The sequence below is a fragment of the Halichoerus grypus genome, chromosome 6 (genome assembly GCF_964656455.1).
Source record: "Halichoerus grypus chromosome 6, mHalGry1.hap1.1, whole genome shotgun sequence".
Taxonomy (NCBI): domain Eukaryota; kingdom Metazoa; phylum Chordata; class Mammalia; order Carnivora; family Phocidae; genus Halichoerus; species Halichoerus grypus.
In genome coordinates, this window is record NC_135717.1 from 161,726,175 (window position 1) to 161,739,828 (window position 13,654).

Below are 13,654 nucleotides of genomic sequence, written 5' to 3' on the forward strand. Positions count from 1 at the left end.
ATTGACTGATAGGTCTTCTAAGCACTTTGTGTGACTAAATTCTCACCACGACTCTGTGAGGAGGGTTCCATTTTTACCCCATTTTACGGATGAGGAAATTGAAACTTAGAGAATTTAAGTAATTTACCCATGGTCGCACAGCTGGTGAGGGCCTGCATCTGAGTTTGAGCCTGGCTTTCATGGAATTCTCTCTTTCTTCCTCCCTAAGCTATAGAAAATCCACATCCAGAGCTGACCCGTATCAGGGTAGTAGGTAGTAGGTAATGAGATCTTTCCTGGAGAATGGAGTTCCTTGGTGGGCTCAGGAGTCGTTAAGATTCCGGAATAAGACCCATGTCTCAGTCATCACGGAAGCCTTATGTAGCAGCCCAAAGCTGGGACGCCATGAACAGTAGCCAAGTCTCTTAAGCCCTTGGCTTGTGAAGGACTTTATACTTTTTTGGTTTCAGTTCCCATAACTCTTGAGTAAATAACAGAGGAAGTGAAGAAAGAGACACAATTCATTTTGAACATTTTTCATTGACATTGTTCAACTCCTGAATTTGGTTTCTAATCTGTGTGTGTGTGGGGGGGAATGTTGAATTAATGAGTTAGTATTACATTACAGGGTTCATTCTTCGAGCCCCCAAATTTTCTGGAAAGCTGTGGAAGCTGTGGAATAAATGTCAAATATTTGGCTTAATTTTTGTTAATCTTTATCCTGTTTAATTTTGTTTTTTGATTAGGTATCATATTAGCCCCGTTTCCTTTAGGCACTGTTGCTGTGATTGGTGGCCATAATTCCCCATATCAGCTCTACTGTTTGTGTTGGATTATTGTATTAACTAACACTTCAAATTATATTAGGAAAAATACATTACGTTATGTCAAGTCAGAGGAGTGGTTGCACGCTCCCATCTGCTAATCCTATCAGTAAATAATGGCACAGGGTCATTCCAGCAGCGCCAATTAAATCTGTGGGGCCACTCCTCCACTCTCTGATAGGTTTTGTTTACATATTTCTGATTTTGGCACCATAAAACGAAGTCTCCATTAAGAAGTTGACTCAGAGACTAATCCTCTGAAACTTTTTTTCTTTTTTTTATACGAGACAAAGAAAATATGATGTGTCATTTCCTGCCACAAAATCCTAGACAGTTTGAAGGATGAGTTATAGGGCGTGTGCAGGGGCTCATTGAATGGGGGAGTGTGAAAGAACTTGCCATCCAGAAACAGCCCAATCACCATCTATCCCTCTCCCGGGCTCAGACCTACCTCTATGGCTAGGCTTGTGGGTATTTGAACCGCATGGCACCTGGAGCTGTCATCTGGGACTTAGAAATGAGAACACTTGTAAAGGTTCAATGAGCTGAGGAACGTCGAGTGCCCGGCGTAATATGATCGTCACTTAACAGGTCAGTTACTGCCATTATCATTTGTTGGCGGCTGAATTGTGTGTCCCTCCCCCGACCTCCCCCCTCAAATTCCTATGTTGAAGCCCTAACCCCCGTGACTTCAGAATGGGACAGTATTTGGAAGTTGGGTCTTTAAAGAAGTGATTAAGTTAAAATGAAGTCCCATGGGTGGGCCCTAACCCAGTCTGACTGGTGTCTTTGTAAGAGGCAGTTTGGATACACACACTCACACGGGATAGACAAGTAGTACTCAACAAGTAGTTTCTTGGGAAGTTCCTGTTACAGTCATTTTCTGGGTTTTTCTGTGAGGGGCTGAAGTCTCTTGGTCTCCGCTAACCCCTCCCACCCTTTCCGAGGAGCTGGGTCAGCGATGGTGGCCGAGGTGGGGTGAAGAAGAGGAGGGTCATCGGGCCAAGCGTGATGAAGCCTGCTGCCCCCTCATCAGCTGTTTGCATGCGGACCTGGGCACCTGGCCCAGGGCCCCACCTTGCCCTGCGTCTGCTGCTGTTGGCAATCGTCCAGGTCCATCTTTTTGTCCCCTGCTTTGTTCGATCCTGTGGCTTCAGGGATGTTGGGCCTCATGTTTCTTCTTAATCACAGCGCCCATCTTTGGGGGGGTCTCCGCTCCCTCCTGGTCTGTGTGTGGGTCCAATGTACGCTTCCCCACTTCCCCAAGCATCTGGGTCCATTTTATTTTAAAGGCTTTACTGCCAACCTATAGTGAGAAACAGGCAGATAGAATGGGAAGTGACTAGGTTTTAGGGGGATCTTAAACCACCAGGGTGGGATTAACTTCAACCCCATGAAAAACCAGAAGAACAAAGGGATGTGGGCATGAAGGATGGGGATGGTGTTAATGTCTCCTGACCGGAATAATCTACTGTGGAGTTCGGTTCACAGGAGAGCCAATTCTTCAAAGATGCTTTTATTGGAAACTTCCCTAAGAGACCCTTTCCATTGAAGATTTTAGCCAATTTCACTTCTGGGTGATCTGACTTGTCGGCAAGGGGTCTTGGTTGTTTGTGCAGCTCTTAATGATTTCCAAGAAAGTCCATTCCGGCAGATGTGGGAAGGATTCAGTTCAAAGAGCTGGGGTACTTGAGTTAGCCATTGATTTTAATAGTCTTTCACAGCTGATAACATTGTTGGGGGGTTTCTTTTAGGAAACTTTTAATATAATGGTTTGCAGGTGGCTGGAGGGAGGAGTTCTTTTTGTTTTATATCCTTTCCCAGCAATAGGAAGAGAGAGAGAGAGAGAGGTGATTCAGTTTTGAATATCTTCTCATCATTTCTTGATCCTTTTAACTCCTTTTCAACATGGCCACCACTCTCCCACTCTATAAACTTCAGTGGCTCACTATTGCCAGCCTGTCTTCTTTTCCTCCCAGAGCTAGTTTAATGTAGGTCTCCCTGTCTGGTCCATGGTTCTTGTTTTTAATTCACCTGGATCTGAAAGAATAGAGCAAGCACTCAGCAAGGATGTATTGATTGGTCTTTTCTTCAGGGGAAGGAAGGAGTGTTAGGTTTTTCATTCATTTCTTACAGGCTGTTAGAGAAGCAGGCAGTTAGTTTTGATTTACTCTTCTGTGCCTGGGCTTTCTGTAGAGGCCAAGGTGTGTGGGGATGGGGGTGAGGGGTTGGGGTTTTTGGGGTGAGGCCTGTGACCCACCATTGGATCCCCAACAGTTGAGGTGGCAATGCTGTACCCTCCTTCTGGTCTGAGTGAGGGTGGGAAGGGATGAATTGGGGGACCCCATGGCCAGATGCCTGGGCTGTACTCTGCCCCGCCCTCCCCCACCCACCCCCAAGCCTGGAGCAGCAGTTGCTTGTTGGGTTATTAACTTTATGCAGTCCTGGGACCAACTGTACATTTTTTAACCTTGGCTTCTGCAAGAAAACACCGAGGAGGAAGACATGGAGAAAACGTGCCCTGACAAATGGCTCCAGATCCATGGTGGTGGTTCATGAGAGCTTCATGAGTATGGAGAAGGCATTATTATGTAAATCAAATAGACACTTAGCTCTGGACTGCAGGTAGCTCGATGCTGGAGAGTTCAGCCCCCCCCCCCCAAAAAAAAAGACAGGAAAGGGAATCATCAAAAACAGGGGTGGGTTCTCCGGGGCCTCTGCCTCCTGCCACTGCTGGGGTCCTCTCATTCTGATCCCCTTTCTCTCTTGCTGTCTTCCCTTGGCCCCCCGTGGCCATGATGCTGCCCCCAGTGGGTCTAGGGCATCCTCGGAGCCCCTGTCCCCGTGCCGCCAGCCCGGGGCCCAGCGGGGAAGTGCTCTATAAACTATGTTTTGATGGCACTAAATAAGATTCATACAGCTTTGCAGTATTTGAGTGTGGATTTTTAATCTGGCACCCCAGGTGACCTGTAAGCTCCTTTTATTTTTCCCTGCAGCTGTCTTCTGAGATACATTTGCTGGGCCTTGTTAATGGTTTGTTTTTTTCCGCTTTGATTTATTAGATTAGAAGCTCAGTTCCTGGCCTCCCCCCTCCTTGGGAGAAGTTCTTGCTTTGTCTCCATAAAACGTTGCTGTTGGGCCTTTTCCTGGCTTATTACTTTGCATTAATACCTGGCAGCTTATCTGAGTTCGCCTTTTATTTCCTTAACGTACAATAGTGCCTCCCCTTTGGAGGATGCAGCTTGCAAAGGGTTTATTGGCCTCTCATTTTTTACATTGGGAGGTATCAGTCCCAGCCTAGGGATAAGCAGCACGGGGAATTTTAAATGGTTTGCTCTAAGCCACGTGGCTAATCAGGGGTAAAATGAACCAAGGATACTAGAAATGAATGAGCAAGGAAGAAGGCACATGAACTTGTGACATCTTCTGCTCTTTGGCTTGTGACCAATATGAGACCAATTTGTTTTTAGCTAGGTGTTTCTCTCTGAAGTGGGTAGAAAAGATTATGTGAGCTAAGAAAGGAGCCATCCATCAACAGGAAAGCGAGGGATATGCTTTCCCCCCAAAACCCATTTAGTAGAGGGATTACCAGTTCCTTACCTGGGGGGTTTCCGTTGGGTAGCAGAGCAGGCAGCTTTGGCCCTGGGTTGGTGTGGGATTCCTCCACAGGGTTTTGGCTTTCAATGCATCGGATCCTCTGAAAGAAATAAGAATGGTTGCATCAGGCTGGCCGATTAGTCTGCTGACTTTAGGGAATACGTTGAGAGGAGGTTCCTCAGGCTCCCATATCTGTAGGGTCCTGGGTGGGAAGGTAGGTTTGCTCCCTAGGGCCCAGGACCTGATGTTAAGGGCACTTCATTTCCCTCAGAGTCCTTGAGGATCGGAGGGGCTGAGTTCCTCAGCCTCAGGGGGACAGGCATAAAAGCTGAACAGCTTTCCAGAGCATTCTGGAATGAGAGGTAAAACATGGGTCTGGGGACGGAGTACAGAGTTGTTCAGATAGGACCACCCTCCTGGTGTTCACAGCTGGGCCATGAGCCCAGTTCTGTTGTTTGCAGATTTTGTGTCCTTAACCATAAAGCCTGCTGCCTGGGAGCCATCGGGGAATCAGCCACATGGCTGGCTGCTGCTGATTTTAGGGTAGGGCACGGCTCTGAGCAAACAGCATAACTTTCCCTCTTCTCTGCCAGCATGTGGGCAGGCAGAGGCTCCTAGCTCCAGCTCAGCACACCCCTGCTCCCTGCTTCTCTTCTCTTAGCCCCTCTGCGTGCCTCGTTTTTAGAACAGACCGGGTTGACCAGATACTTCAATTAACGAAGACATCCACTTGTTGTAATAAGTACCTGTTGGTTGCTGTGGGGCAAAAAATACCGGCCCCAAAACACAACAGCTCAGGTCTTCCCTTTAGACTGCTGGTAATTTAATAGGGTGGAGATAATTTGTGCGTGATAATTTATTTCCATCGCCCCTGCAACCAGCCTTAACTTTTCACCCCCACCCCCTGCGTGTGTGAAACAACTAACAAGTAAGCTAGCTGGGAGACAGCTCTGGGTGCTAAATTGGGTAGCGACAGACGTTTGGCACTTCAGCGATCAAGTGCAAAAAGTATCTGATCAGAGCTTCTCACGCTGCAGTCAGCAAGTCTGGGGCAGTGGCTAGGAGTCTGCCTTTCTAACAAGCTCCCAGGTGATGCTGCCGGTCTGAGGTGTACCCTTGGGGTAGTGAGGTGTTAACAGATTAGGTACTAGCCATAGATTTAGATAAGGTAATACAAGGTCCAAGCTACAAGGGAGAAGGAGCTGTTGGCATATGGGACTAATATGCCTTTCCAAACATTCTCAGGGTGGTGAGTGGCCCTGGCTAGCCTGTGTGCAAACCCCACCGTTGCCACTTCCTAGGTGTGTAACTTTGGTGTCATAGTCTGCTCCGGCTGCTATAACAGAATCCAGAAGGAGGGGCTTATGAACCACAGAAGTTTGTTTCTCACAGTCTGGGGGCCGGACGTCTGAGATCATGGTGCCAGTATGGTTGGGTGAGGGCCTTCTTTCTGGTTCATAGCCGATTCCTTCTAGCTGTGTCTGTACCTGATAGAAGGGGCTAGACATCTCCCTGGAACCTCTTTTGTAAGGGCACTCATCCCATTCTGGAGGGCTCCCCCCACATGACTGAAGCACCTCCCAAAGGCCCCACCAACTAATACCATCATCTTTGGGAGTTAGGATTTCAACATATGAATTTGGGCGGGGGGAGGGGGACCCCAAAATCCAGACCATAAAACTGGGGCAAGTCATTAACCCTGCCAGAGCCTTGTTGCCCACCTGCAAACTGGGGTAGGTAATTACTACCCACCTTCAGAAGTGTGTATGTTTGGGAATAAAAGAGCAAGCCCCTGTAACTGGTTAGAACAGCTCCAGGCCCATACAGAGCAGCCAAGAGCTAAGTCTTTCCATTCTCTCACCTGGGCGCGCCTCGACTTGACGGGGCCTGACCAGTGAGACTGCGGGCCCTGGGTCTCTAGCAGGCACAGCAGGACTGGGGACCTGGTTCATGGCAGGGCTGCCTTGACCCTTCCTGGGAATCCCGGCCACCAGCGGTGACCGCTCTTGGCACCCAGCACCCATTAGGACTTGTTCCCTTTCTCTGTGGCCAGAGATTGCTTCAGGAACTGACCAGAAAAGCCAAGGACGGGCTGTAACTGAATGGATGAGGATTTAAAGGGTGGGGGAGGGGAGAAAATTCTTGTGGGGAGAGGAAAAAGAAGTCATTGGGTGGATTCTTGAATGAAAAATGGTGAAGTGCTTTGGGCTCAGACAGTCCCTCAGTTGTTTTGCTGTGGGCCAAGGCCTTGAGCATCGTAACTTGGCATTGAACTCTGGGGATTGCAGCTCAGTTCCCGGGGCCAGGCGGTGTGGCAGAGGGGGCTTCTGCGCACACCTTTGGAGTGTTGGCTGAATTGGAGAGCTGGTGCCTAAAGGTCCCTTCAGACACAGCAGACAAAAGAAAGCAACAAGATGGGGCTGTCTTAAGAAAGAGGCCAGGGGTGCCTGGGTGGCTCAGTCATTAAGCATCTGCCTTTGGCTCAGGTCATGATCCCAGGGTCCTGGGATGGAGCCCCGCATCGGGCTCCCTGCTCAGCGGGAAGCCTGCTTCTCCCTCTCCCACTCCCCCTGCTTGTGTTCCCTCTCTCACTGTGTCTCTCTCTGTCAAATAAATAAAATCTTAAAAAAAAAAAAAAAAAAAGAAAGAGCCCAGATCTCTTCCCACCATGGATTCTGGGGGTCCTGGAATGAACTGCTTTTGGGCTCTGAGCCTCAGTTTCTCCTCATCTGTAACAGATGTGGCCAGCCTCCCTGAAGCGACGAAGGAAGTGCCTCACACGTTCAATGTACCTGGTAAATGTCAGCTTTTCTTTCTGGCTCTGCAGAGATCCTTCCACTGAGTTTGCCCCAATCAGGAAGATGGCTCTGGGCTCTCTGGCTGTCTTACCGGGGCGGGGGGGGGGGGGGGGGGATGTACCTCCTACCCCCAGGGCAGCATCCTTGTAATCATCGTCTTGCTGTGAGGATAGTTGATGATTGCAAAGGACTTGCCCCTCCGGGCCACGTTGGTACCTCATGCAGCTTTGCAGCTGCAGAAAAGTCTTGTGTCTGTGCCTCATTCCCCATGACCGCACTTGGCTGGAGCAGCCCTGCCCGCCCCCCACCCCCAACTCGATCCAGCTGTGTTAATGTAATTAGCGGAGTTAGGCAGCAATGGCACGTGTGCTTAAAAAAATCAGACACCACGGTGCTGCCTTTGGTACCGCTGAGTGCCATCCCTGCGGAGGCCACCTCAGCGTGCCCAAAGCACCTGCCTGGGGGGGGGGTGTGTGTGGTGTGTGTGTGCGTGTGTGTGTGCGCGGTTCATGCAGGTTGGATCACAGCTTGTGGCAGCCTGACGACTCTCGGGGTGATCTGGTTTCTTCGAGTCGGCTGTCAGTCACATGGCTGGGTGGGGAGGAGGCCTGAGTCACTCGAATTTAGGATGCTTTGGAATGTTCTAGTCTAATAACTTCCTAAAAGCCAACTCATGGATGAGGTACATTAGGATCTCTTGAGGAGCTTTTTTAAAAAGCAGATTCCAGGGCCCCATTTGGAGGTTCTTAGTAGATCTGGAATGGTTGGGTCGGGCACAATTCCCAGGTGATTCTCGTGTGCCGTGAGGTTGGGCAAAGCCCCGCGCTAGTCCAGCCTTCTTGGTGCTGGGGCTGGACACAGAGGAGCAAATCTGTGATTGTCACCTTCTGTTTCACGGGGCAGTCAGTGACCGATCTAGAGCCAAACACCGTCCTTGGAACTCAGAGTTTCTTTTTTTTGGCGTGCAGACGCCAATGAGACAGGCCTCTGTAATTTTTGCATACAAACCGCTGGTCTGTGCCAGAAATTTAGCCCCGCAGAAGCGTGCTCTAGTCTAACCAGGGCTCTCAGCTGGGGACTGTTCTGTTCTCTCTGGGGACACTGGGCACTGCTGGAAGTATTTCTGGTCCTCATGACTTGGGGAGGAAGGAGAGTTACTACTGGCGTCTAGTGGGTGGAAACCAGGGATGCAGCTAAACGTCCTGCCCTGCACAGGACAGTCCCCAGAGCAAAGAAGCATCCAGCCCCGAAAGCCAGTAGTGCTGAGGCTGAGAAACCCTGGTCTGGGTGAATGCTTTGCAGATTTAACAGGGCACCCGCTCCTGACTTCATAGGCCTGAGATTCTGCATTTCTAACAAGCTCCTGGTGATGTGGATGCTTCTGGGGACCACACTGCATAGCAGGGGTTTTTAGAGGAGTGGATTTTTAGAGGAATGGATTTCACAGTGACTGGGGTGTGGGCTGGAGTCACAGCTCTCCTACTGAGCTGGCTGTGTGACCTTGGGCAAATTACTTAACCTCTGTAAACTGCAATTTCTTTATCTGTAAAATGGGGATAATATTCCTTGGAGTCAGATAACATCTGGAAAGAGCTTGGCACTTCTCGGCTTTCGCGAGCCCTCGATAAGCGTAGCTGTTACTGTCATTACTATTATTATCTGCTTAGCCACTCAGCTTTGTCCACCGGTGCATTATTTACCTACTTTGTGCCTAATGCTTTGCTAAAATAGGACCAGTTGGGAGGAGATATGAAGGATTATCTCTGTGATGGTGAATTTTACAGGTAACTAATGTCATTTTTACTCCCCATTCGCCCCACCCTCGGGCACTGGGTGGGAATTGAGGTTGGATAAGAGATGTGACGTCGGCTCTGTCCTTCCCATCCCCAAAACACCGCGCGGGCACTACACTCACTCACCATAAGTGACTATGGAGAGAATTTCCTAAGAGTCAGGTGTTCTCATTCTGATCATGGCTTTAGGGATCACAGAGATGCATAGACATCCAGTGTCGCGGGCACTCGGAACTCTGAATGTCATCTTGCATAGGAGTATTTCAGAGCAGGCTCAGAAGATGGGGTGGATCTTTGTTCAAAGCCCCGCAGTGCTTCGCATTAGCCACATGGCCTGGGAGTTATTTAATAATGCAAAGCCTCTGTTTTCCCATCTCTAAAATGGCAGAAAAGTCGTACCTGCTTGTGGAGCTGCAGAGAGGCGGATGTACGTGCCTTGCTAACTGCGGGCCAGTGTTGCCCCCGTCCCGCCGCTTAGGGTTGTCCCTGGGAAGGCTGTGTTCAAGTGTCCGTGCGTTCAGCCCCGCGGGAGGCTTACCGTGGACAGAGCTTGTAGGCTTCCCTCAGGTAGGCTAATTCATTCGGGCTGCCTTGCGGACGAGCGCCCCAGGTTAGAGTGGTCGCCTTCCGTCCCGTGGCGATCGGCGAGGTCGGGAAACGCGCCCGCGACCTGGCTGGGCCGAGGGGTAGAGGACACAGTAACTCCGAGAGTCGGCCTGACGGACCTCTTACTTTGGCAGAGGCTCATGCTCTCCTTGCCAAGTCATCGTCGTCGTTCGTTACTTAGAGGTGTTGGGGGGCGGAGCGGGGGGGGACAGGAGAGGGAACATACACAGCCGGCTGTCACAACAGCTGCCCTGCACATGGGGGTAAGCTGGAAGCCGGGCGGAAGCCGGGCGGAAGCCGGGCGGAAGCCGGAAGTGGAGGCGAGGGAGCTGAGCGCGAGGCCGGTGCCACAGGCACTACTCCTGCAGATTTCCTGGTGAGTGTGAAAAGACGCTGCTGCTGCCAAGCTGGAAAGCCTGGCAGGGGTGAGCGTGGGGCGGGGAGTGGTGGAGAGGAAACCCCTGCGTGCTCCAGGTGCTGGCCCTGAGGAGGCCTCTTTGGAGGTGCCAGTGTAGTGCCGGGAAGGGCAGGCCGAGCTCGGTGTGCAGGCTCCCTCCGCTTGGTGCACAGCTCCTGGGAGAGCAGACAGCCTCCACGGCTGTCAGTGCGAACTCAATGGCTAGAGGAGGGTGGGTGCCGCCAGTTAGCAGGGTACCGAGGATCCCTTCTCCCAGCCCGGAGGGCCCCGCTGGGGAGCCTGGGCAGAGTGCTTTGCCTCCTACTGATAAAGAGTCAACTCTGGGGCGCCTGGGTGGCTCAGTCGGTTAAGCATCTGCCTTCGGCTCAAGTCAAGGTCCCAGGGTCCTGGGATCGAGCCCCGCATCGGGCTCCTTGCTCAGGGGGAGCCTGCTTCTCCTGCTCCCTCTACTGTTTCCCCTGCTTGCGCTCTCTGGTACTCTCTCTGTCAAATAAATAAAAGCTTAAAAAAAAAAAAAAAGAATCAACTCTTACTGCTTTATTGAGAGAAGTTGAGATGGATAAGAGCGAAGGCCATAGAGCCCCTGCCTGCTTTCCAGTTCCAGCTTTGCCAGGTACCAGCTGTGTAACCTTGATGAATTCACTTTACCTCTCTGTGCCTCGGTTTCTCTGTCTGTAAAAGGGGAACGAGGACGATAGTGCTCTATCAGTTATTGCCACAATAGGGCTGCCTAGCAAGCAAGCAACCACTAAGCCTCAGCAGCACAGGATGATTGTTGATTGTTCACATATCTGGGTGCTCTTGCCTAGCTTTGCTCATACGTCTGAGGCTCACTGATCCAGAATGGCCTTGGCCGGCATGACCGAGGTGGTTCGACTGTGTTCTACAGGCCACTCATCCACGGGCAGGGTAGCCCAGGCAAGTTCTCACGGGTGCAGCAAAGGTGCCGTGGCCAGGAAGCCACGCAGCAAGCCACGCTTTTAAATCCACTGCAGGATGTTTGCTGACGACCCGTTGACCAGAGCAAGTCACATGGCCGAGCTCGGAACGTGGGGCACAATGCCCTGCCCAGGAGGACATGCCAAGTTCCAAGGCCAAAGGAGCACATCAGGGAGGAGTGAAGAAATGGGGCCATTTTTGTAATTTACCACAATTACTAGCCTCACAGTTTCATATACAAGCAAACCCTCACCCACCCAATTATCGTTCTTAGGATGTAGGATGACATGATTGGTTTTTTGTGGATATGCTGATCTTGTGAGAAGAGACGGTGGTGGGTAAATAAGTCTCTTGTGATTACTTGTGTGGTGGGACAGTCCTTCTAATGGCTGAGCCGTCATTACGGCCGACACTGCCCCCATCACCACCATTCCTCACCGCTGGGACCACCGTGACCGCTCCCAGCACTCCTGTCACCGCCACAGCTGCCTCTCCCACCACCGTCAGCACAGCCAGAATTAGAATCATCCTTCAGACTTGGCCAGATCATATTCTTCATGATGACTTCCCTAACCAGCTTCCCTCAAGGAAGGAGCAGCACTCCACTGTTTCGTAGCTCGCCCGGGATTCTGTGACGTCGTGCTGTGGTTGACGTACGCTGTTTGCTGATGGGTCTCCTCTTCGCCCCTCTCAAAGGGGGCAGGAAACATGTCTCTGTGCCGGAGTGTCTAGAGAAGAACCTAGCTTAGAGTGGGTACTCGGTACCTGTTGGGGACTATGGACAGGGGAGTTTTACCCCACTCTTGTGATACCCTCGTTCTAAGACCAAAGACTGTGGGAGAAGCCCCCCAGACTGCTAGGGGTTCAGGGGTGCATAATAAAAGTCACCTTCACAAGTGGCACAGGACACTGGATTCCATGGATCCAGACCCAGAGGGACTCTAACTTAGATACTTATGATGGACTCTTCATGATTGCCTGTGTTAACACTAGCTTCTGTAACCTACATCCCCAAATCCTGAGAATGAACACAAGCTTATTTCTCACTTATGCAACAGTCTAGCATAGGTGTTCTCGTTGGGCACCTGTCATCCATTTGGTGTTTCAGGGCCCCAGACTTCTTCCATCTTGTTGATCTGCCCTTTAAAACGTAGCACTCCCAAGGTCACGCTGAAGGTCATCTGCTCTTTTAGGCAGCTGAATTGGGCCTGGAATTGGGTCCTACCACTTCTCCTTTCATTCTGCTGGCCAGAGCTTGGTCTCAGTGGGGCAGAGAAATGTATTTAGCTATACATTCATTTTCTGTTTAGCAAGACCCCTCACAACAGTGTTTATGCAAGAGATATGTAGCATTCTTCTTCTCCTTTTTTTTTTTTTGTAACACCTCTATCTGATTTTTCATTTTAAAGCCAGTCTTAACCAAGTCTTACTTACATTTCATGCAACCTTGGGTCCTAGTCTGCAGCTCTGTAATAAAATGGGGATCTTCGAATCAGGAAGGTGTGGTTGGAGACTGCGTTGCCGTTTATAGTTTATGCATGGTGAAGATAAGAGTGTTGTTCTATGTTCTTCCTAGAACCAGTTAATTATTATTATTATTTTTTTAAGTAATCTCTATTCCCAAAGTGGGGCTGGAACTCACAAGCCTGAGATCAAGAGTTGTGTGGTTTACCAACTGAGCCAGCTAGGTGCACCAGAACCCAGTTAATTTTTAGGCTAAAAGTTTATATGGTTGTTGGCTGGCAGCTGCAGAGTACACAGCACCCATCTTGCTGGTTTAGAACCTTTGAGTTGAGGGATGGCCAAATAGGCTTTCAGGAGCAGAATGGAATCTGCAGGGAGTTGGCAACTATTGAATTCAGTGACTACAGCAAAACTTTGCTCCTTTCTTCTCATTGTGGAAACACTGTTTATACAGCATGTCGCCCATAATCAATACAAGAGAGACATTAATGAAGAGAATCTCTTGTTTGGCAGACAATGCTTTCCCTTTGTTGGGACTGAGCTGCTCAGCTAATTTCCTGGGAGTGTATTTATGAGAAGTCAGTTTGTGATTCTTGCAAGTTGATATGTGAGGTTCTTGATTTTTTTTTAAGAGAGGAGTCAACAACCCAGTGTGTTATTGTCAAGTATTTTGGTAGCTTGCAATTTGAGGAATGTACCCATGAGAGTGCCTCGTTTCATAGCTTTGGGGAATTTGTACATACTTTTCAATGGGTGAGGTTGACAGGGGGCTTTCAACCTCTTGTGTTAGATGTGAAACTACCATAAATCCCAGCATCAGGGGAGATGAATATTTTAGACTTGTGGAATTTCACCGAGAGAAAGAAGTTGGACAAAATGCTGGAGCAGTTTGGGGCAACCCTGGGGTGAATCAGCCTTCACCTTATGGAGTTTACAGCCTAAATTCCCTCCCCTCTTCAAAAGCAATTTTTGTTGGTCTTGTTACTAATAGAATGTCTTCTCCCCTGTGCCGGTGTTCCCTTCACTTCCCTTCTGGAGCACAGGGGCTCACTTCCTTCCATCACTTAGGAAATTCTGTTTCGCGTCCTCTATTTGTGGGGCTGCCCTACAAAACTTACTTGGAACTTGGAAATCAGGATGCCCATTTCTGCCTTCTTGCTGTCTCTCAAAGAAGGGTTGAGCTGTATGTTGTCATAGTGTCTTCCTGACGTTCTCCCAGGTCTTCTCTTTTTTCAT

The 13,654-nt window shown here is 49.8% G+C and overlaps 1 protein-coding gene and 1 long non-coding RNA gene across 3 annotated transcripts in view; one reads left to right on the plus strand and one right to left on the minus strand.

The window, feature by feature from the left end:
* CHST11 (carbohydrate sulfotransferase 11) overlaps positions 1 to 13,654 on the plus strand; it is a 261,062-nt gene that overhangs the window by 29,411 nt on the left and 217,997 nt on the right. The gene's annotated exons all lie outside the window — the stretch shown is intronic.
* On the minus strand, positions 2,715 to 9,594 carry LOC118542857 (uncharacterized). The gene is made up of 3 exons (XR_004920811.2): positions 9,391 to 9,594; positions 4,404 to 4,500; positions 2,715 to 2,843 (listed from the first exon to the last, which is right to left on the minus strand). It is a non-coding gene; the product is annotated as an uncharacterized LOC118542857 (long non-coding RNA).